Genomic DNA, 23,646 nt, shown 5'->3' on the forward strand with positions numbered 1-23,646 from the left:
GTGCTTAATAAGTTGCCCAGTGATATCCCGAAATTCGAGGGTAAGTCAGGTGAGGATCCGTCAAATCATGTTATGACTTATCACCTCTAGTGTGCATCTAGTTCAATCATTGATGATTCAATTCGATTACGTCTTTTTCAAAGGACTCTTATTGGTCTTGCCACCAAATGGTACATTGAGTTACCACGAGCCTCTTTTTATAATTTCAGTCAATTAGCCACTTCTTTCCTAACTCATTTTTAGTTGCCTGCCTGATACGACAATGGCACGAAACTGTTAACTTCACTAAAACAATCCACATCCACATATATTTCTAATCATATTCATGAATGATGACGTAGGAGGTGTTTAGTGAAAGTTTTCATTCCGGATCAAATTTTAGCGAAATGGTTCATTAAATCATTGTTACCTAAAATCACTGAAGATGTAGCTAAGGCAGGAGTTGTAATTGAAGAGCAAGTCATTACTCAGGCTTAGTACCTTGACCTCGTTTATACGCAGTCAGGTACTTTACACGAAAAAATCCCTAATCTTCTGAAAACTACAGCTCCTTCAGGGTCTCATGCTGCTGATGGTATGATTGGTTCAGTTAGTACTAAAAGCAAGAAGAAATCTTCAAATAATTCTTCTCCTATAATAACTTTACCTGATTCCCTGAAAGGAGATTCTTCTGCTGAAGTTTCTGCCGACGTCCATGTCATAGATTCATCTATGACCAAATCCAGTAGTAAAGAGAAGGGGAAGAACAAAAACAATCAAAATTCAAAAGATAAAACAAATAAAAATGAATCTATTGATGAAAAACGAAAACCTCGCTATCCTTGTTTCATCTGCAACGAGGATCATTTTACTAAAGAATGCCCATATCGAGCAGAGTTTTCAAAATTCGTTAAAGGTTCTCAAACGCCTGCTATATTGAAGGATCCTTCTCCTACTCAAGTTAGTAAAGTGGTTGCTTCTTCCTCAAATACCTCAAAAGAACCCATTATGATGATGTCTCATGTTAGGATTGCGACGCGATCGCAAGATTATGGTAGTAAAAATCCTGTTGATGGTAAAGAAGCAGAATCTTCTAATTCAAATACATCAAATATAACTCCTCCTGGTTCTGGTCCACTATAGATAGTGAAACCCAACCCTGACTTAGTAATCAAATCGCCTAATAAAGGTATATTTCATAAATCAACTTTCAATCCACATACGAGAGCTGCTCAGAATTATAACATTGTTGATGACCTGGTCATTACCCCTTCAGCAATGTCGGCTTTGGAAGTGCTACAATCATGCCCAGCACAACATAAATTATTATTGTCTGCTATAGGAGCTGTCGATATTCAGGATTCAAACCTAATAATCTTCGATTTAGAGGATAGTACACCCCACCTCCCTCATCAAATGGCTTTCTAGATTCCAGTGTTAGTCAAAAACAGACCTTGCTTTCAGACTATGATTGAAGAAGAAGCTTCTACGTGTATTATGTTGATCCAGTGTTGGAGATCACTTGGTTCTTCTACACTCAATCAGTCTCCGACAATTCTAAAGGCTTTTTATGGCCAAGGGTTCCATCCTTTTAGTATTTTGGAAGATTTACCTATAGGGGTTGAAGGAAAAACTCTAAATCTAGATGTGGAACTGGTTGATGCCCCTCTAGATTACAACCTTCTCCTGGGTCGCAATTGGTCTTATGTTATGACTGCTATTTTTTCATCGGTCTTTTGGCTTATTAGGTTTCCTCATAATGGATAGATCGTTACAATAGACCAGCTGACTTATTTCTCTTCCAACCCAGCCTCTTCAGATAGTATTCAGCATGTCAGTAAAACAACTATCCCTTACAAGGATGTTGGGGTAGGTTTGATTAAAGATTCTAGTTTACTAGGAACTTTCTCATTCCCTCCTCCCAATGTATCACCTTCTATTGCAACTATTCATATGATTTCATCGAACACTATTGCTTTTGATCATCCTTGGATCGTACCTTCCAATTCTGAGGTGGCTTCATTTGATGGCGTGATGCCTTTGAGTCCCTTTGAAATTGCATATCAAGTTGTACAGTCATTTTCTGATTCCTGACCTATCGCGAGGATAGTTTGTTCCTATTTCAACCTCGTTAAAAAATGAAAACCGATGTTTCGAGGATAGTTTGTTCCTGTCTCAACCTCGTTAAAAAATCAAACCGGATATGTGGAGCATAGTTCCTTGTCTTGCGTCAAGCTCGTTAAAAAATGAAACAAGGAGTCTTGAGCATAGTTCCTTGTCTTGTGTCAAGCTCGTTAAAAAATGAAACAAGGGTTTTGAGGATAGTTCCTTGTCTTGTGTCAAGCTCATTAAAAAATGAAACAAGGAGTCATCGAGGATATTTTGTTCCTGTCTCAACCTCATTAAAAAATGAAATTGGATGTCTTCAACATAGTTCCTTGTCCTTTTTCAGGCTCATTAAAAAATGAAACAAGGGTCATGAGCATAGTTCCTTGTCTTGTGTCAAGCTCATTAAAAAATGAAACAAGGGTTTTGAGGATAGTTCTTTTCCTGTGTCAACCTGATTAAAAAATGAAACAAATCCCTTTCCAATTCGAGTCTTTCCAAGATCTCGAAAGTGAACCTTCATTCCATCCACTTGGTTGAATGCAATGAAGCTTGGGGAGCATGTACCTCGATTTGCGTCATTATGTTGGGGACATGCGAACTTATAACAAGCATAGCTTTTAATTTCAAGCTTGTGTAAACATGAAACCAAATCCAAGCAAAGTTATCTATGGTTCAAGATTGTGTAAAAATGAACCCATACCTGATTTACATCTCGTGATTGTCATTTTTATCTGCTAAATTCTGCTAGATGAGCCTTGGTTGTTTTCATTCCATCGCCACCATCTCTTTGGCTAATCATATGCTTTCACTTGGTTGTTTTTCCTTTCCTCAGGGACAGCAGCTATGAGTGGTTTTGTTAGCTAGCCTCTTAACCATTACATGTTTTGAGAAGTTCCACCATTACCGGAACCAGTCGCTACCCTTTATAACACTCGTTCCTCTAGGACAAGTCCTCTTTAAGCTCTTTTCTAACTCATAAAATATGAAAAGATTGTCAAGTTTTTTTCCTTTTACCTCGTTAAACATAATAAAAATGCGGTCCACTTATAGCTCTTTTCTGACCATATAAACATGAAAATATCGCCAGACTTTTGTCGTTTCAAGTTTGATATTGGTTATAAAATGACGTGTCTTCGATCACTTTTTTACTTTTTCGGATCGGAGCCACTAATTATGAAAAGTACTCCTTGATCGTAATGGTCAAGCGGTTCTCTCAAGTATTATTTTATACTTTTTCAGGCTTGGGGGACACAAATTTACGAAAAAGGACACCCATGGAGTTTTCTTAATTTTTTCTTCTAACTCCCTAAAATTGAAAAAAACCGAGTTTTTCCTATACTGGACTCGTTAAAATTTAACAGTAAAGGACCTGTTCAATTTTAAACAGGAACGAACCACTCCTTCTTAGGGTTCGAATTTTAAACTAAGTTGGACTCATCCGAAGGATGAGCTTATAAACAAGCAAATGTTATCCTCCTCAAGCTTGTCAAAAATAAAGAGGTACTTGCCAGAAATGGTGGGGGAAAATAGAGAAAAGTGAACTTGTTTGTCACATTTTTTGTTTTAGAAAATCAGTTAACCACTCTTGAACACGACACTTTTTGTTCACCTGGGTTGGTAAATCCTTTGCCTAACAGTTAATCAAACCATATTAAAAATCTTCAGCTAGTTTATGGGTATTAGCTTTAGGTCAATTGTCACCAAACCATCTGCAATGTCATTATGTGTTCAAGAGGTCAGTTCAAATAACCCATTCATCTGCAAAATATTTGTCATCCATTTTGACCATCCCTGAGTTAGTCCTTGCCAAATATATTTCTTCAAAACTTGATCTATGATTTCGTGTTGTGGGCTTGCCTACAACAGATCACTTTCTATCAACTTCAGCTCATTATCTAGAAATATGATCTAGAAATCGTCAGTACCTTGGAATCTACATGCCCTAATGGCAGGTTTCTCGCCTTCGACGATAGGTTGCATCATTGACCTTCGATCAAAGGATTCTATGACATGTTCGACATCAGCTCATTTATTCACATTTCATAGATTGTACTGAGTACTTTGAGAGCCATTGACATTACTGGTGGCTTCTCTCACACTTGTTAACAGTTCACATCATTAACTGGTAATCAAGTGGTTTGTACCATGTTTGACTTCGACACATTCATTCACATGGATAGAATCGTACTAGTTTGGGAAGCAGAAATCAAGAACCTAGATCTAGTTTCTACCATCCAGGCTACGAAGAATTTTGTTATTCATTATACAATCGACTATTGATAAACAGGTGGCTGCGTCCATATTGTATCTACATATGTCTATACTCTTGATGTATTACAAAATCATTCCTGTATCAGAACAGTTTAGTCAGTTTTATAGTTAGTTTTGATCTGAGTATGGGAATGCCTACCTTAGCGATGATATGTTCACATATATATATTTTGCATTGAATGCTTTTATAGGTTCTGACTGGGGTGTCCGTAGGATGATCCTTGAAATGATAAATTACTTCACTCTTCATACATGAAGACTTCATATTCATCTATTACAGACTTCACACTTTAGGGGGCAATCTGTTGCACTAAAATAGTCACGTTGACATTCTGCAATCTGTGTGAGTCCATTACCACTCATACTTTCCTCCTTTGAAAGTCTTAAGCATCAGTTCCTCATATCAAGCCTTGAAAATAAGAGAAATCCCTCAAAAGTCTATAAAACTCTGGTTCCGCACTTTCTCTTAGCATTACATGCGGTCCCGCACCTAAATGTCAAGTTCCCTGCACACCTGACTGCTTTGTCTCTGTGTTATGGGTGAGAACCCCTATGAAAGTAAAAAAGGTGCAAGTATATTCTTAAAAACTCACTTTGAGTCATTTCTAGAAGCTTCTGGAAGGAATCTTGAGGTGGCCAGTTCGCTCCCTTAAGGTTCATGCATCCCATACCTTAAGGAGCTAACCCCTTGATGTGAGGAGCTTATCCCTTTGAAGGAGGACTCTATCCCTTCATAGGTGGACCTGTAACCTCCTTCCTCTACACTATAAAATGAAGCATTGGGCTGGTTACTAGAGAGGTTGAAAGCTAAGTATTTTTGAGGTGAAACGCTGCTGGAACTTAGTCTTCCTAATTGAGCTTTTATGAGGAGAGATTACGTACCTCTTTGATCTCATTTGGAAGAGTGTAAGGCTTGTCAAAGTAAAGGAGATTATTGTTTCGGACCCTGGGAAGAGCTTGTTCAACATCAAGGCACCAAAGGTTGTAAGGTTCTTCTACTTCAAAGTTAATACAAATAAGTTTGTTTTTCTCAATAAGTTGTGTTTTATGGTTTAATTTATGGATTCCTTGATCACCATAATGAACATGATTTATGATATTAGATATGCAGGTGTTATTTGATGTTCGCTTGTTTGTGTTTGTAGGTTCTCAAAAGGAAACTCTTTCGAACAGTTGAAGGATGGCTGCTACAAACTAGCGTTGGACTTAAGATAGGGTCTAAAAACCTCTATGGTTTTTATTAATGAATCGTAATATGTTTAGAGAAAGATAGATTTGCTTGTCTTCTTGTTGCTAGATATCTTTTGATACTATGGAGATTAGCCTTTTCCACAAGATCGATTTATCTAGCCAACAACCCTGCACTAAAGGAGGTGGTAAAGGAATAATTACAAAAACTCTTTAGTGTAATTTTATTTATACGATATCTGACAGTCAGTGGGTGTCGCCGTTTATCATCGTTCCTAAGAAGAATGGAAAGTGTAGAGTCTATGTATATTATAGAGAACTCAATAAGGCCACTCAAAAGGACCATTTTCCTTTACCATTTATAGATCAGATCCTTGATACCCTTTCCGGAAAGAATTCTTTTTCGTTTTTAGATGGATCTAGTGGCTACAATTAGATATAGATTGCGCTGGAGGATCAAGATAAAACAAGATTTACTTTCCCTTGGGGAACCTTCGCATACAAAGTACTCCCTTTTGGACTCTGCAATGCGCCAGCAACCTTTGAAAGGGAAATACTAGCGATTTTTTCTGACTTGTTGAAAGAATGCCTTGAAATCTTCATGGACGATTTTACCCCTTATGGAGATGTTTTTGAAATAGCATTAGCTAATATAGAAAAAGTGTTGGAATGATGTGTATAGACTAATGTTGCTTTGAGCATTGAAAAATGTCACATGATGATGACTGAAGGGATCGTGCTCGAACACTACATTTCTACTGAAGGAATCAAGGTATTCCCTGCAAAAATAGAGGTAATTCTAAAAATTCTAACCCCCAAGATGCAAAAAGAGGTACGTAGTTTCTTGGGGCATGCAAGGTATTACAGGAGATTTATAGAAAAATTTTCAAAAATTGCATCACCATTATTTTCCTTGCTCATGAAGAATGTAGACATTTTGTGGATAGGAAAGTGTGAGCAAGGCTTTTTAAAGATGAAATGTTGTGTATCAACAACTCTGGTCTTACGAGGACCTAATTGGGAACTGTCGTTCACATAGCTACAAATGCATCTAATATTGCTATAGGTGCTTTTATGGGCCAACTAGAGGATAAGAAATCTTATGCTATTTACTACATAAGCAAAAATCTAACCCTGACTGAGCTCAACTACATAGTGGTCGAGAAGGAGTTCTTAGCAATGGTGCATGCCATCAATAAATTCTGACATTATATCACTGGGTATCAAGTATTTGTACACACTAACCATTCTTCCATTCATTTTTTAATGAATAAGCCAATTAGCAATGGTAGAATCACACGTTGGTTATTGCTATTACAATAATTTGATATCACAATTATCGATAAACCTGGAAAAGATAATGTAGTAGCTGATTTTCTTTCTTGTTAACTATTGATGACAATTTCATTCCTACTGAGGATTCTTTCCCTGATGAATATCTCTTTGTTATTTCTACTTACTCACCTTGGTATGCAGATATAGTCAATTATCTTGTTGCAGGGAAGTTTCCACAGTATTTTTCCTCCAAGGAGAAAGGAAATATTATACATAAAAGTGCTACCTATACCTAGTTAGATGGGAATCTCTATCACACTAGACCATATTTCTAGATCAGACATTGTCTTAGAGAAGATGAGATCTTTGACATCCTTAATGCTTGTCATGAGGAACCTTGTGGAGGGAACTTCGCAGACGAACAGACAGGATACAAAGTCCTTTCAACAAGGTATTATTGACCAACAATATTTCAGGATGCTAAGAAGTTTGCGAATGGATGTGATAGTTGCCAAAGGATGGGCCAACCACTACAATTATATGAGATGTCTTTACAACCCAAAATTTCCTTAGTACCTTTTGAGGGGACCAATTAATCCTTCATCTAGATAGAAATATTACTTCTTGGTCTGCACTAACTTTGTCACAAAATGGTTTGAGGCAAAGGTACTAACCAGTGCCACGGAGCAGGTTGTTTCAGACCTTCTGTTTGAAGACACCTTTGTCTGATTTGGCATACCTAGGGAGATAGTCACAAATGGAGGGCCCTAGTTTACATCTCATATGATCCAAAAGTTGGTTGAAAAATACAAAATCCATCATAGAATCACAAAACCTTATCATCCACAAGAAAATGGCTAAGTGGAAAGCACTAACAAAGTCATTGAGGATATCCTTACTAAGATTATGGCTAGTCACCAAAGGAATTGGGCCGACAAACTTCCAAAAGTGTTGTGGGCATACAAGACTATATGGAGGAATACCACGGGATTCTGACCATATGAACTTGTGTATGGAAAAAATCCCTTGTTCCCAATTGAGTTCGAAATCAAGACACCACGAACAACATTGCAGGTAAATTTGAATCTGGCTATAGCACAAAAGTAGAGATTGAACCAACTCAATGAATTGGAGGAGAAACAGTTAGCTGCTATCCAACAAATAGAGATTATCTAGTAGTAGAGAGCTAAGTGACATGAAAGATTAATCAAGAAGAAGAAGTTCTAGAATGGAGATTTGGCTCTCTTATACGAATTAAGATTCAAAGACTTCAAGGGTAAGCTCTGCACCAGATGGCTAGGTACCTATGAGGTAGATGCAGGCTTTGACAATGGCACTGTAAATTTGGTGACCATTGATAGTGTGAGGACACCATTGATTGCAAATGGGCATCGTCTTCAGTTATATCACAAACTTGCTTCAAGGGATTCATTCATCAACATTATCACAAATTCAGATTGTTAGATTACAGGAACAGGTGAGAGCCCCTCTGTGCTGCAAAAATTCTATTTTTTCCAATAATTGTAACAGCTAAAAACCTTTTCCAAGCATAGACAGCAAATTTATGTAGCATTTGAAAACGACCTTGTGGCAACTGTTACACACTCTATAACAACATTTGTTATTTCAAAGCATACCTTACGATAGTGTTGTTACATGATCTTTTCTTCTCTATTTTTGTAAAAATTAATAATATATAATAGTTGTCTTGGCTGTTACACCTGTAACAACCAACGACTTTTAGAAATAAGTGGAATAAGATATTTTATTGCAATAAACAACAGGCATCATCATGGTTCTTTTCATCATAGTTAAGTTCATGCGTCTCGCCAGCGGAGCTAGGTTCGCGCATGTTGCCACCCATGACTTTCCCGACGTCACCTAGGTACGTCATACAAAGGTAATATTGTTATCTACTTTATTCGGTAATTATGGAAACTTAACATGACTTTTGACAGCTGATGACAACTATCACATTTAATCCACGGGGCGAATCATATTGCGACATGACATTTGCATGACTTGTGATTATTAAAAAAAAAACCTGCAATTAAGGCATGGTGACCTGGTAGTTATTGTTACTTAATGCTCAATAGTACCAAAAAGGGGAACAGTACCTTCGACAAGACCTCCCATAGCCCAAAATTAATAAGGAAATATTATTGTGCAGTATGAACCATGATTGCAAAATCCTAATTTGAAATCCTCACCTGTGCCACCCTACCATTTACCCATGTTGGAGCATTTCATCCCCATTCAGATTGCTCAAAAAGGTGGGAAAAGAATAGTTGCAGGCTGAAATAGCTAAGTAGTGTGCCGACTGCCCTGAAACTTCTAAAGGAAAGGAAAATGAAGAAAAACAACACTAAATTTGCATAGCAATGGGTGGATCAGCAATCCAGTATGAGCCAATGTCCATAGAAGCCTTGGAGAATTGCCCCGAAGCATGCCATATTTTCAAGGATGTATGTTGGTTTGAGTTCTTCGAGAGGTTAGAGGGATCAGATGGTAGAGTTGCCATGGAATTTGTAAAGAATTTAAAGAGAAATCAGACGAAGGTTAGGGTGTTAAAGTTGGAGGTTACAGAAGATGTGATCGCTTGAGTGACATGATTATTAGTGGAAGGAAATAGCTGGTTTACCAGAAAGGTTAATGACCCCTCCCTAGAGGGGGATTTCCTCCAAGAGGAAGAATCGCTGGTGAGGAAAGGGAGGGGGGTCGACAAGTTGTCACTTCCCCAGCCGTGGGCTGATGTTTCCCTCTACCTCGTCAAGTACATTACCTGCAAGGGAAGGGTAACAATTGTGTTCAATTACCACTTTCTATTGCTAAATCACCTTCAGCATCGAAAAATGATCAATATTCCCTACTTCTTGCTAGGAAACATTAGGCATACGGATATAGCCATGAAAATAGTTGCGCATCCAGAAACATGTGTCACCAACCATCGCCTCATCAAGGTCATTGTGTTGGACGCCTTAAGATGCCAGGGCAGGAATTGGGAAGAATTCATGAGGAAGAAGGCTAGGACGACCTGTAAGAGGCAAATTGGGACATCTGAGGAAGCTCCGGAAGTGACAAAGGAGTAGCCTCAGCCTTCGACAATGAGGGTTGGTAAGAGGCCATTCGACAAACCAATTGGTGATAGGTGGCCAAAGCATAGGATAAGGGTTAGCAAGCACCCAGACTCCCCATCCATGTCAAATAAGAACAAAGAGGCAGTAGAGTAGAAGGACGAGAATCAGGCTCATTCAGAGGAACCTTCTTCATTAGGTAAGAGCAAAACTCAATCCTTGTTGTTAAAAATTGAAAATTTAGAAAAAGAAAATAGAGAGCTAAGGGAACAACTAGTAGAGGGGAAGGCAAAGGCAAGATCCCCATGGTTAGACACTTTAGATGAGGCCATGGAGAGGGCCAGGAAGGGAGATGTCTCGGGAATTTTATGCACATCCTGTGCTGAGAATCTAGTGACAGCGAGGTTTATAGTCTGTGCAACAAAAACCATCTCGAGGGAAACAAAAACTGAAATCTGGGAGGTTGACACACAAAAACCTGTTGAGGACATTGTTGTTACATAAGAACTAGGAACTGAGACAGAAAAATACACAGAAAGTAATCTGGTAGTGGATACACAAGAGCCCTTAGCTGACACTATTGTTACACAAGAAGCAAGACTGGAGAGATAAGCCTACCTGGGGAAAAACGATATACAAACGTACGAGGATGACGCTACTGTTACACAAGAACCAACAATAGAGATGGAAGTTGATCAGGGAGATAAGGAAATTGTAACAAAATCCATTGATCAAGTTGTTGTTGCACAAGAACCGGCAGCCCAAGTGGAGTAGTTTCATCCTCGGGGAGTCATTACACCCTCAATTTATAGTGCATGTGGGATAACACGAGGTCCTAACGAAGGATGGTGTTTTTAAAAGATGTTGTTGTTACTAGAGCTACAGAAATGGAAGAACCAAGCACTCTCTCTACAAGAGCGGGCGATATCACTCAAGGCACATAAAAGCATGATGGATTCCCTTAGGGATAAGTGGTTAAAGGAAGAATGGGAGAGAGAATGGGAAGCAGAAATGCACAAAGAAGCCATGAAGAAGAAAGATGAAAAACTATATCAATTACAGCAACAGGTCTCAGACCTGACGAATGACAAGACCAAGCTCCATGATCTTGCCCTAAACCTGCTAGCATGTAGGCAGTCATCCCCATCGTATCCAGTGTTCCTTTGGGAACGATATTATTTATTTCAATTGAAAGCAGTTTTTGAGAATAGGTCTTATTTGGGTTCTTCAACCTGAACCTTTCTTGATATTTTTCGCTCCTGCGATTTTGATGAATAGAGCTTGCTTTGTGAGATATTTTGCATAATATCATGTGTGAGTATGTCAACATGAAAATGGTAGCAAGTGTCTTCTCCTATATGGGAGATTTGCAGTTGCGGGCCTTTCTTTCATTTATGAGGAACCAGATTGAGTGGCATCTGGCCATGAAATCAGCAAAAGTTAACAAAGAAAGGACAACATTGTGGGTCAGAGTAGAACCAAGGATGGTTTATGAACTCAAGCATGAGTTTAAGTTGTTCCTGAGCACTCTAGAGATTAGGGAACAATTAGCCACCTATAGGAAAAGGATTGTGAGGATCTGCCTCAATTTGCGTGCACATATCAAAATCTGAGCACTAGCAGGATGCCCTAAATGCACCGAGACCTGTAGCGCTAAGTTGCAAGAAGGGGATCCTTTCGAATACAGAAATTCCATGGTTGCTATTACACAGGTTCTTGAGTATGCTCAGATCATGTAGATATTGAGGGAATTCTAGATTGGGCTCAGATTTAAATTTCCTTTGATTTGGTTGCCAATAGAAGAGTATCAGTTGGACTACCACCTATGTGATTACAAAGAAGAATCCGGGCCATGTTAGTTGATGGTCATTCAAGGGCACAGAGCTTCGGGTGAAGACATTGCTGGTGCTTAAAATTTTACAGACTTGCACTATGGGTATAGCAGGAGAAGCTGAGATTCTGCATGGGGACATGCAGTTGCTTCAATCGGGGGGAGATGTGGGTGTGACTTTTTACCTATTTTCTGCACCTTCTTTCCCTAGTTTTGATCCTCTTATCCTCCAAGCCTATGAAATTTACATGATTAATCCCCCCTTTCTAGCTTTTATAACCTATTCTACTGTCATGTTATTTTTCCATATTTTATTGAATAATACAATACTTTAATCCTTTTTGTGGCTAACTAGGGTGGGCATTGGAGGAGTATTTTGGAAGCTCTTATCCTTTTCAGGTGTTGCTTATGGAAACAAGGCTATGGAGTAAACTGGTAGCACTGATAAATTATAGAGCAAGGTAGAACATTTCGTTGTTACACCCTGTATGCTCTTACAGGCTGTTGTTACACATCGAATGTTGTTACAGGATGTTGTTACACTACGCGCTGATACAAAGATCTGATGTTACACCAAGGGTGTTGTCACCAGTGATTTCTGAGACATCACAAACCGCTATTCACTTGCATGATGTTGTTGCATTGGAGCTGGAAAGTGTGGGTACTATTCCACATAAAAATGACTGGCATTAGGAATTGTTTATTTTGGAAGCAAAAGACCCAAGCAGTTGCAATCCTAACTAATGTATATTTCTATTTAGAAATAGGTTTTAACTATTATTTTTTATCAACATGAGAATAATGAGATTATCATGAATGATCTGTTTCTAATTTCGAGTATGCAAAAACTATAAAATAAACTCGATTTCCTATGTACAATGACAACATATAGAAGAGTATTGTTACTCTACTTCTATATCTCTAAATTATTTTTAATATTAATCATTACGATGATGTTGTTACTTCTCTTCATCTGATTCTTTAATTACTTTTGTGTTATTCCTGTGCCCCCGCTAAGGAGGAAGGGCCCTCCTCTTTTGTAGAGGCTGCAGTGGTAGAGGTAGTGTACATTCTGGTTTTGCTAATTGTTATATGGTTTCTTGTTGTTGTTGTACAAATTGTGAATTACATTCGCTGGTGTTCCAATTTATATTTTGTTGTTACATTGAGTTAATCAACAAAATGGTAGTAACTAGCTAGAGTAGATATTAGTCACTGTGTGGCATGCCCTTACTTTGGTAGTTGCGAAGTGTGATTTCAATTTTATGGAGTGTTTTTATTTCTACATGAATGATTTGATTCAACAATTTGATTCAGCAACATCTTTTACTGTTCTTTCCATTTTCTCATTCTTGGTTGTAGTGTATCAGCACAAATAGTGCAAACTCCATTGAAATAGCAAGGCCTACCCTGCGTTGACAATTAAATGTTTCAGTCTCGGTTAATTAGGATTGATTAAAACAACATTACAATCGACATGAATTCATGGTAAAATTCTTGTAAAATGACAATCCATATATTATATTTTCCCCCAATCACTCGCCTACTAAGAACAAACAGAAATGGATTAACGGCTGCTAAGATGAAAGTTTTTCGAAGTGGAATATAATGTTTAAGTCGTTGGACAGCATGGACAACTATTAAAGTTAATATATCAATGGCAGAATAGCGCAGTTCAGGACCTACTAAGACTCGACTCAAATAGTATATTACGTGCTCACATAAGGCATCATCTTCCTGAATGAGAACCATACCAATAGTTGATTTTGTTGTAGCGAGATAAAAAAGGAAGTATCTGCTATAATCAGGTGGACTCAACAAAAGAGAAAAGGTTAATGCTCTTTTCAAAACATCGAAAGAGTATTGCGCGAAATCATCCCATAGAAATGGGACCCATTTCTTAAGCAATCTCATAAATCCTTTTGTGATCTCACCATAATTGGCTATAAATCTCCTCACGAAATTAGCTTTTCCTTGGAGACTCTAAAGTTGACATATAGAGGACGGGGGAGGCAATTGAAGTATTGACTCAACCTTGAAGGGATCTACATGAATCCCCTCAGTCGACACGATGAATCCCAACAACCGACCGGATGTGACGACGAAAACACACTTATTTAGATTCAACCAAATTTTATAAAAATGAAATCGTTCAAAGGTCAATAAAAAATGTTTAGGATGATTTATTCTCTTTCGAGAACAAGAAGCTAAATCATCTAAATAAGCTTCGATAATGTGCTTGATATAGTGAAAAGCATATGTCATGGCCTGCTGAAAAGTAGCTCCAACATTTTTGAGGCCAAAAGGAATCTTTTTATACGCAAATGTACCCGGGGGACAAATAAAAGTGGTCTGATGTCGATCTTCTAGATGGATAGTAATTTGATTATAACCAAAAAATCCTTCCATAAACGAGAAAATTTCTTTACCCGCACATTGGTCAATAATATGATCAATAAAGGGTGTGGGGTAATTGTCCTTAGGACAAGCCTTATTTAGGTCCCTAAAGTAAATGCATACACGGATCATTCCTTTCTTTTTTTCTACGAGGACTGGATTAGAGACCCACTTAGCTAATGGAACAAAGTATATGAAACTTGCTTGAAGCAACTTATCAACTTCAGATTTGATAGCTGCTGCTTTTCTAGGGTTTACGGTCGAAGATTCTGACAAATAGGTTTTGCATTTTCGTATGTCTTCATCTCATGATGGATTATATATGGATCTATCCCAGGAATTTCCTCATAACACCAAGCGAACAAATCTCGAAATTCTTTAAAGAGCTCGATATAAGTTTGAATTTATTCAAGGGAACAATTAGCTCCAATGAAGACATTTTCAATGATGTTGGGATTCCTAGAGATGTTCATTGGAATATTTTTTGAAATAACAGACATGTTACCTTCAACATAAAATTTTGCTAGAGCCAAAGGTTTTAAAATTCCATGAACATCACTAGCAGATGAAGAATTAGACAAACTTGATTCAACTTCCCACAAATGAGGGAGGAAATAAGAACGATGGTGTAAATCATTCCATGGCCTTTCCACACTTGTCATTGCTTCTATAATTTCTTCTTTAGATGGCAAGATAGTATCTAAACAATCTAAATCAGAATTCAAATATAGAGTCCAGGCCGGAAGCACATCCCCATCCAGCTCCTTCAGTGAAGAAGGAGTCGGATCAGAGTCTGTAGTATTAACAATAGACTAATAAGCAATTTCAGCTATAGACATAGGACATGCCATTCCACCTACCTACCCCTCATCTAATGTGGTGGTAGATGAGGGTAAGGGTCAAGGATCCAAAAAATAATGAGTTCTAAAGAACTCTCTTCGAGAAGGCACCTTCGAGGATGAAATAACATTAATTCTAGCTATAGGAATAGGAAAATCAAAGGTACCCATTAAGGAAGAGTACATTCCAACTCTTAAAGTCTCTATAGGATGCTTTGGATTGTTCACCAGTGGAATAGTAGATTCAGAAGATGCATGGGAGTCACCCAGAGAATAATCCATCTCATCAAGCTTTATAATTCTTTGTTATGAAACCAACTCACAATAAGATAGAAAAGAGAGATAAACGCCTTAGAATTCAACCTCTTCGAGGGGGAAACCTCCTTTACCTTACACAAATGAACAATTCTTCGATGATTCAAATGAAAAAACCTCCTATCTATATATGGGAGTCTAAGTGGTCATAATATAACCAAAGCCAACCTAACAGTAATAATATAAGGGCACAAAAATAACAATAGTGGGTTCCTTGGGGCACAATAATAATAATATGGGGACAATAGGGGCACAACAATAACAATAAGGGATACAATGACAATAGTAGTGGGGGAGTCACTAGTATTATAGGAACCTAACATGACCCTCTCCTTCAAAAAAGTGTTGTCCTCAATGCTTGAGTAGTTATGGATGCTTCTGTATAAAATTCTCATCCTCCCATGTGGAATCTTCAATGGGTAATTTCTTCCACCTGATGATATACTCTGAAATTGATCGATTTTGTAGCTGTCGAGTTCTTATTTATTTAACTACTTCAAGTTCCAATATGATTTTTCCTTCTTGATCAAGTTCAGGCAATATTGTTTGAACTGGGAGCTTGTCACCTATAACCTTCTTTAAGCATGAAACATGGAAAACCGAGTGCACTCAGGAAGCTCCAGGAAGCTCCAATTTGTATGCCATAGTACCTATCTTTTGCAACACCTTGTATGGACCATAATACTTAGGTGATAATTTATTATCCTTCTTAGCTTTCTTGAGGGACATTTGTTTATATAGTTGTAGTTGTAGGAATACCCAAGCACCTACATCAAAACTTCTTTCGATGTGATGTTGATCTGCCTGCTATTTCATTCTATTCTGCGCCAAGGAGAGGTTATCATTTATGAGTTGGAGAACTTGTTAATGATGCTCAATGTGATCTTCCACTGCTTGAACCTTAGAATTTTCTCTTAAATATGATGTGATAGATGGTGGATGATATCCATAAAGTGGCATAAATTGGGTCATTTTTGTTGCAGTATGGAAGGAAGTGTTATACCGCCATCCAGCCAGAGGCATCCATTTGACCCATTGTATATGTTTATCAGATACAAAGAAATGAAGATATACTTCCAAACATTTCTTTACTATCTCAGTTTGCCCATCAGATTGAGGTTGATAAGATGAACTATGAGCTAAATGAGTACCAAGACAAGAAAATAATTATGTCCAAAAATTTCCAGTGAAAATGGGATCTTTGTCGCTTACAATAATCTTTGGGTTTCCATATATCTTTTGAATTGTTTCCATAAATCTAGTAGAAATTGTACTCACTTTAAATGGATGAGATAATGCACAAAAGTGAGCATATTTGGTAAGTTTGTCAACTACTACCATTATAACAATCTTTCCTTCAGACTTGGGTAATCCTGTGATAATATCCATTGAAACCTCCTCCTAACGTTGGCTTCGAATGGATAAAGGTTGTAATAGACCTGGGGTCTTAATTGTTTCAACTTTATTTTGTTGGCAGACCAAACATTCCACCACAAACTTTTTAATATCCAATTTAAGGCCATCCCAAAAACATTCCTTCTTAAACCTGTGGTAAGTTTTTAGAAATCCTGAGTGCCCTCCTAAGGGATAGGTGTGCAATTCCCTAAGAATATCTTGTTGTAGTTGGGAATTCTTACATAGGTATAATCGATCTTTTTACCATAACGAATCATTTTTCTAGCTAAATGTATCAGATGTACTGGGATCTTGTTGTAAATTTTGAATGAATGCCCACACTTCTTCGTCATTCTTCCATTCATCCCTTGCTTCATTTATCTAATCTGGTTGGATAATAGAAATGGTGTAAAGAAATGCATCCACATCCTCATCCTTTCTTGATAGTGCATCTGCCACAACATTTTTCTTCCCTTTTTGTAGATGATTTCAAAGTCATAACCCAACATCTTTGTGACCCATTTTTGTTGCTCTTCTGAAGATAATCTTTGTTCTAAAGAGTATTTAAGACTATCATGATCTGTTTTTACCTTGAAGTGTCTTCCCATTAGGGAGGGTCACCATTTCCTAATTGCATGTAGTATTGCCAACATTTCCTTCTCATAAATAGCTTTGTGTAAATACTTTCCCTTGATTGGACAACTTTCGAAAGAAATGGGTTTTTCTTCTTGCATTAAAACAATACCAATTCCATTTCCTGAGGCATCACATTTCACAATAAAGTTTTTTGTGATGTCTAGTGTAGCTAAGACCGGTGCTTGGCACATTGCCTCTTTAAGTTGTTCAAAGGCCTTCATTGCTTCTGGAGTCCATGTAAATTCATCTTTCTTCAATAATGTTGTTAGTGGTGCTACTATTCTACCATAATTCTTAACAAACTTGTGATAATACCTTGTCAACCTGATAAATCCTCGTAGATTCTTTATGGATGTGGGGATTTTCCATTCCTTAATGGTTTTAATTTTGCTAGGGTCTACCTTAACACCTTCATGAGATACAATATGACCCTAATATTCCTCCTCTTGCACTCCAAAGAAACATTTGGAGCTTTTTTCAAATAATTGTTTCTCCTCCAATAGTTTGAGCACCCTGTCAACATGTTGAACATGAACCTTCCAAGACTTGTTGTAGATTAGTATATCAACAGAAAAAAAGAAAAAAAAACACACAAATTTTCTAAGGAAGGATTTGAAAATGGAATTCATCAAACCTTGAAATGTAGAAGGTGCATTTATAAGGCCAAAAGGCATGACCAAAAATTCATAATGATCATCATGAGTTCTAAATGATATTTTTGGAATGTCTTTAGTCTTCATTCTAATTTGATGATATCCTAAATGAAGAGCCAACTTGGTGATGTAAATTGATCCATGCAATTCATCCAATAATTCATCAATGAAAAGAATGGGAAATTTATCTTTAATAGTGAGCTTGTTGAGCTCCCTATAATCTCGACACATGCGCTATGATCCATCCTTCTTGTGAACCAAAACTATTGGAGCAGAGAAAGAATTTTGACTAAGTTGAATTATACTATCCTCTAGCATTTCTGCAACCATACGTTCAACTTCACTCTTTTGGGCATAGGGATATATGTAAAGCTTGATGTTTGGAGGAACACTTCTTGGAATCAAATGAATAGCATGATCATGATCAAGAATAGGTGGGAGGCCTTTGGGAGTCTCAAATACCTTGGAATGATTGTCAAAGACTTTTTGGAGATCTGGAGAAATAGATGATTTCAATGTGGGAACCTCTAGTGAACATAATTGTGCAATTATGCCTCGTCGTTCTTTCTTTAGAAGCTTTGTCATTCCATTAAAGCTGATTATCTTTCCTGGTCTCCCTACGATACCCCTTAATTCAACTTCCTTTCCTTCTGAAGAAAATTTCATGAAAAGTTCTTGAAAATTAAAAGCTATTGTACCCAAGGATTGTAGCCATTGGACTCCTAATACAACATCAGAACCCCCCATTGAAATGGAAATCATTGGTCTATTCAATACATATTCTCCAATGGATAGCTTGATATTATGGCACTTTCTTGAGCAGTTTATGGTTCCTCCACTTGTAACCATCACTCGACACTCTCACGCTGGATATAGGAAGAAATTCAGTTCCTTGGCTCTCTTACAATGAATAAAATTATGGGTACTTCCCGGATCAATCAATACTATTACCTTTTTCTTCTTGATATGCCATTTTATACTGATAGTTTGAGGAGTGGTAATTCCAGCCAATGCATTACAAGATATGGTCGGATTCATTTCTTCTTTCGCTAGGGTTTTTTCCTGGTGTATATCCTCTTCTTTTGACATTTCTTGTTCCTTTTCTTCGTCCTCTTCACAATCTATGTAAAATAATTTTTTTCAGAACACTTATGACCTTTAGTGTATTTTCTATCACAACTGTAACAAAGCTCTTTTGCTATTTTTTCTTCCAATTATTGTGGTGTTAACCTTGTAGGTTGTGGATGGCTAGGGGCAACAACACTTCCATCTTTATGATTGTGAGTGGTAGGCTTCCTTGCTTCCATAATTTTGCTTTCAATTTTTCTTTCCAACCTGAATGCCTTCTCCAATGAATTAGGTTCCCAAAGGCGAACATCATGTTGGATGTTATCCTTTAAAGTCCATATGAACACATCAATCCTATGCTCCTCTAGAATATATTTTACCCTTATATTCAATTTTTGGAAGTCCTCAATGTGCTCCATCATTGAACCCTTTTGTTTGAGATTTATCAATTGGCTAGAAAAAGTGTTTCTTTTTGTATCCTGATAATGTTCTATCATTTCATCCATAAAAATAGCCCAAGTGAAAATTTTTTTATGATAGCAAAGCCATCGATACCATACAAACTGATTTGGTTCCAAATATAAAGTTGCAATGCATACCTTTTGTGTGTTTTGCACATTATGGAGATCGAAAAATTGCTCCATCTATAGTATCCATGTTATGGGATCCTTGCCATCAAACTTATTCATATCGATATTTGGAACATGATGGTTCTTTGATCCAATGTTAGAGTCTACGAAATCATGATTACCATTTATTTTGTTCTCATCATTAGTTTCCTTTACTACCCTTTCGACATTAGTAAGCATTTCTTGTAGAAACTTTGTCAAATATTTCTTCAAATCTTCCACCTTATCTTCCATGCCTTTCTTTAAATCATCCATCTTAGCTTCCACGCCATCCATCTTAGCTTCCATGTCATTCATTTTAGCTTCTATGCCTTTCTTTAAACCATCCATCTTAGCTTTCACGCCTTTCTTTAAACCATACATCTAAGCTTTCATGCCATACATCTTAAATTCTACGTCTTTCTTTAAACCATCCATCTTAGATTCAGTTACTTTTTGTGCGAGTGAAACTTTTTGCACTTGGTCTCATAATTTTGATATATCATGTTGCATTTCTTCCTCTTCTTCATGAGTCATGTTAGAGCTTTCAAGTTTCTTACTAGGTGTTTCCATTTTCTTTCTTCGGGGCATCAATTAGTGATAATAATGCTTCACTATGCCCTTTGAATTCCTTCAAACTAATTTTTCAAACCAAACTTATGCAAAAATTAAAACAAAACTACACACCTTTTTTCACTTTGTAGGAGCTTGATATTGAATCTGTTGTATCCTATGGTAAACCTCTGAGTACTATTTCTAACCCTGTAAGTCTAATCAATATTGGATTCTCCAATGAATAGTTATGCCAACTCTCCCACGATGACCTAATTATAGACTAGTTCAGTAGAGTAAGCTTGTACAAAGTCCCACGTGTCACTGTTTTGACCTTAGGATCTAGAAATGATACACATAATACTATTGTCCATTCTCTTTCTGTAACTTCTAATGAAATTTCAATCTGATTCTTAGAAACAAAGTTATAACGATTTTCCCTAGGTCACCTATTTGAGATATAATTCGGGATCTTGCAAAAACCCTAACTTCCTTGGATTATATCTCTGACAATATAGTGAGACAAGATCTGAAATTCGGACCTGATTTTTAGCAAGCTTTCAATTCAAATGGATTTTTTGGGTTGATTCTGAAACATTGCAGGAAAAAAAAATTATAGCGAAAATTTCACGATAACCGGTTTGGAGCAACGAAACCCTAGAATCCAAGCTCTGATACCAAATGTTATGAAACTAGCTCACAATAAGATAGAAAAGAGAGATAAACGCCTTAGAATTCAACCTCTTCAAGGGGGAAACCTCTACATTACACAAATGAAAAATTCTTGTATGATTCAAATAAAAAAACCTCCTTTCTATATACAGGAGTCTAAGGGGTCACAATATAACTAAAGCTAACCTAACAATAATAATATAAGGGCACAAAAATAACAATAGTGGGCTTCTATGGGGCACAATAATAACAACATGAGGAAAATAGGGGCACAACAATAACAATAAGGGATACAATGACAATAGTAATGGGGGAATCACTAGTATTATGGGGACCTAACATTCTCCCTTCATGAGGAAAACAAAGGATGTGAAATAACAATGAAACAATAACATCCATCTCATAAATCCAATTCCTTCCTAAAAGGAGATTGTAATCCAGATTCACATCAAATATCTATACTTCAATATTTACCACCTTACCCCCAACACAAATGGGAAATGTTGGAATAATCCCATGCGGTCTATGAGAATGACCATCAAATGCTGCCAATAGAGTAGGTGAAGGAACAACCTCAAGCGATCCAATAGATTTCCAACATGATATGGACATTACACATGTGGAACCTCCCTCATCGACTATCGTTTGGAAGATATTGGTCTTTTGATATGTAGACTTAATATGAAAATCCATATGAAGTGGGAGTCTCTTCTTGATGTTTGACATTTCGAATGTAAGCACAAGAGAATTTTTTCGATCCACTACTCCGATCACAGTGAGAAATGCACTCTTTTGTGTTGGGCACAACTAGAGTACCTCTAATGCCGACATTGCACAAGGACTTTGAGCCAGATCTTCTATAATAGAGTAGTTCTGGGCTGCCTTAGTATTAGGGTTAATTGTCCAGCGTTTTGCGGAGCCTTTTGGCTTCTGAGGTATAGACTCAACTACAGGCCTCTGAATATGGAGTGGTTGTGAAACATCAAGAGTAGACTTCACCTTGGACAATTCTAATTCACCATAGTCACATGACCATGTAGCTATGTCAACATGTGAACTCATCGTGTAAAAATTTGATGTATTTTCGCTTTCATGGTTGCCCCCAGCGGGAGTACCAATAGTAGAGTTTGTGCCAGCCAATAATTGTTGTCCTTGGGGAAAAGTGTTGGTTAGCACAGCCTGGGAGCTAAAATACCCCTGCTGATCTAATAAGTGTTGAGCATCTTGGATCTTAGGGAAAAGATGAGTCAAATGATCTCCATTGCACAACTTCCATGGAAACTTTACTTTCTTCTTATGCTCTTTTTTCCCCCTCCAGCATCATTGCCAGGTTTGTTTGCATTACCCTTCCCATCCCGAATGATTTTCCTACCTCTTCCTTTCTTTGTCCCATCGGATTATTAGTTTCCTTTAGGGTTATGATTTTGGACAACATTTATAGATGAAGGTTGAGAAGGCATAGGCACTGATGGTGATGCCTGCATAGCAGAAGTAGTTTGTAAAGACAACTGTTGCAATTGATTTAGCAGGTTGGTCGTGTTAGCATCAATCAATCTGACTATCCCATCGGCTTGGATACATGGCTTTGACTTGGCCAAATAAACGTTGGACCTAGGAGAATTAGGCAAAATTTTCTGAAGAAACCAGATTGAGAATATATAAGTTCTAACTGTTGGGCTCTAAAAATACCATGTTCTTCGATGAACACACCAAAGAGCGATAGATCCTTAGAAATACCGGGTTGTAAATATTTAAGAAACCATTAAAAAAGGAATTTTTGTGGAATATCGACTTTAATGATCCTCTTCCTTCTCCTCCATTCCTGGATATGATCCAAAATGTGGGTTGCCTGGTCCTGGTGAAAATTAGCTAATATCTCAGTTCCAGCATCATAACGGATAGGCAACTAAAAATGGTTCAAAAATATTGTAGCCAAATCACCAAAAGAAGCGAAGGTGCCCCCTGGGAGTTCAATGTACCACTTAGCCGCATTTCCAATTAGGGTATGTTGGAAAAATCTCAACCTGATTGAATCATCTATCAAGGAGTTTGACGAACACCATAAGTGGAAAGTGGTTAAATGGTCACCCAGATCTTCACCAGTCTTCCCTTCGAATTTGAGTATATCTGACGAAAGTTTGGTTGGAACCATAGGCCAGGCTGGGCTATATCTAATCGGATCATTAGTCAATTTGGATAGATTTGGAAAGTTTAACATTGCCAGGAAAGGTAATCATGGAGCACCCTGAGGATTCCACTGTGTCTGGGTGGAATTCCCAACATTCTGAAAAGAATACCCTAGACTTGTGAAGGAACAAGGTCACCTGAAGTAATTCGTAGAAACACATGAACCATAAGGAGATACTTGTACCCCAAAAAAAATTGAAGTTTGACCAACTCCTGCAGAAAAATTTCCATATCGAGTGAAATTCCCCCCTACAAAGGTGTTGAATGGAGAAGAGAGCCCTTGATAAAGGTTCCATGCATGAGCATAGGGAGAAAAACTCTGGAATGAACTGATAAAAGAATACGACATATTCCCTTGTTGGCCGAAAGAGAATTGATTCCCTCCTCCAAGTCCACTAACAGCAGAGTTTGTCCATCCTTGGAAAGGATTATAACTTTGACCCATGGAGGTAAAACGTATCGATCCTTAAGATGGGTTAGAATGTGGTATATGACCACTCCCAAAAGGGAAACCTTGAAAATAAGTTGGCCCACTATCCATGGAAGTCATAGATGTGGAGGAAGCTGATGGAAAACTTAATGGAACCGAAGGAATTG

At 37.5% G+C, this 23,646-nt stretch overlaps 1 pseudogene; it reads right to left on the reverse strand.

Annotated features, from left to right (window-relative positions):
• The window catches only part of LOC149266235 (importin beta-like SAD2), a 153,349-nt pseudogene that overhangs the window by 114,245 nt on the left and 15,458 nt on the right, over positions 1–23,646 (reverse strand).

This window comes from Pinus tabuliformis, chromosome 6 (genome assembly GCF_031772625.1).
Source record: "Pinus tabuliformis cultivar Carrire ecotype Pingquan chromosome 6, CPIR1, whole genome shotgun sequence".
In the NCBI taxonomy this organism is placed as follows: domain Eukaryota; kingdom Viridiplantae; phylum Streptophyta; class Pinopsida; order Pinales; family Pinaceae; genus Pinus; species Pinus tabuliformis.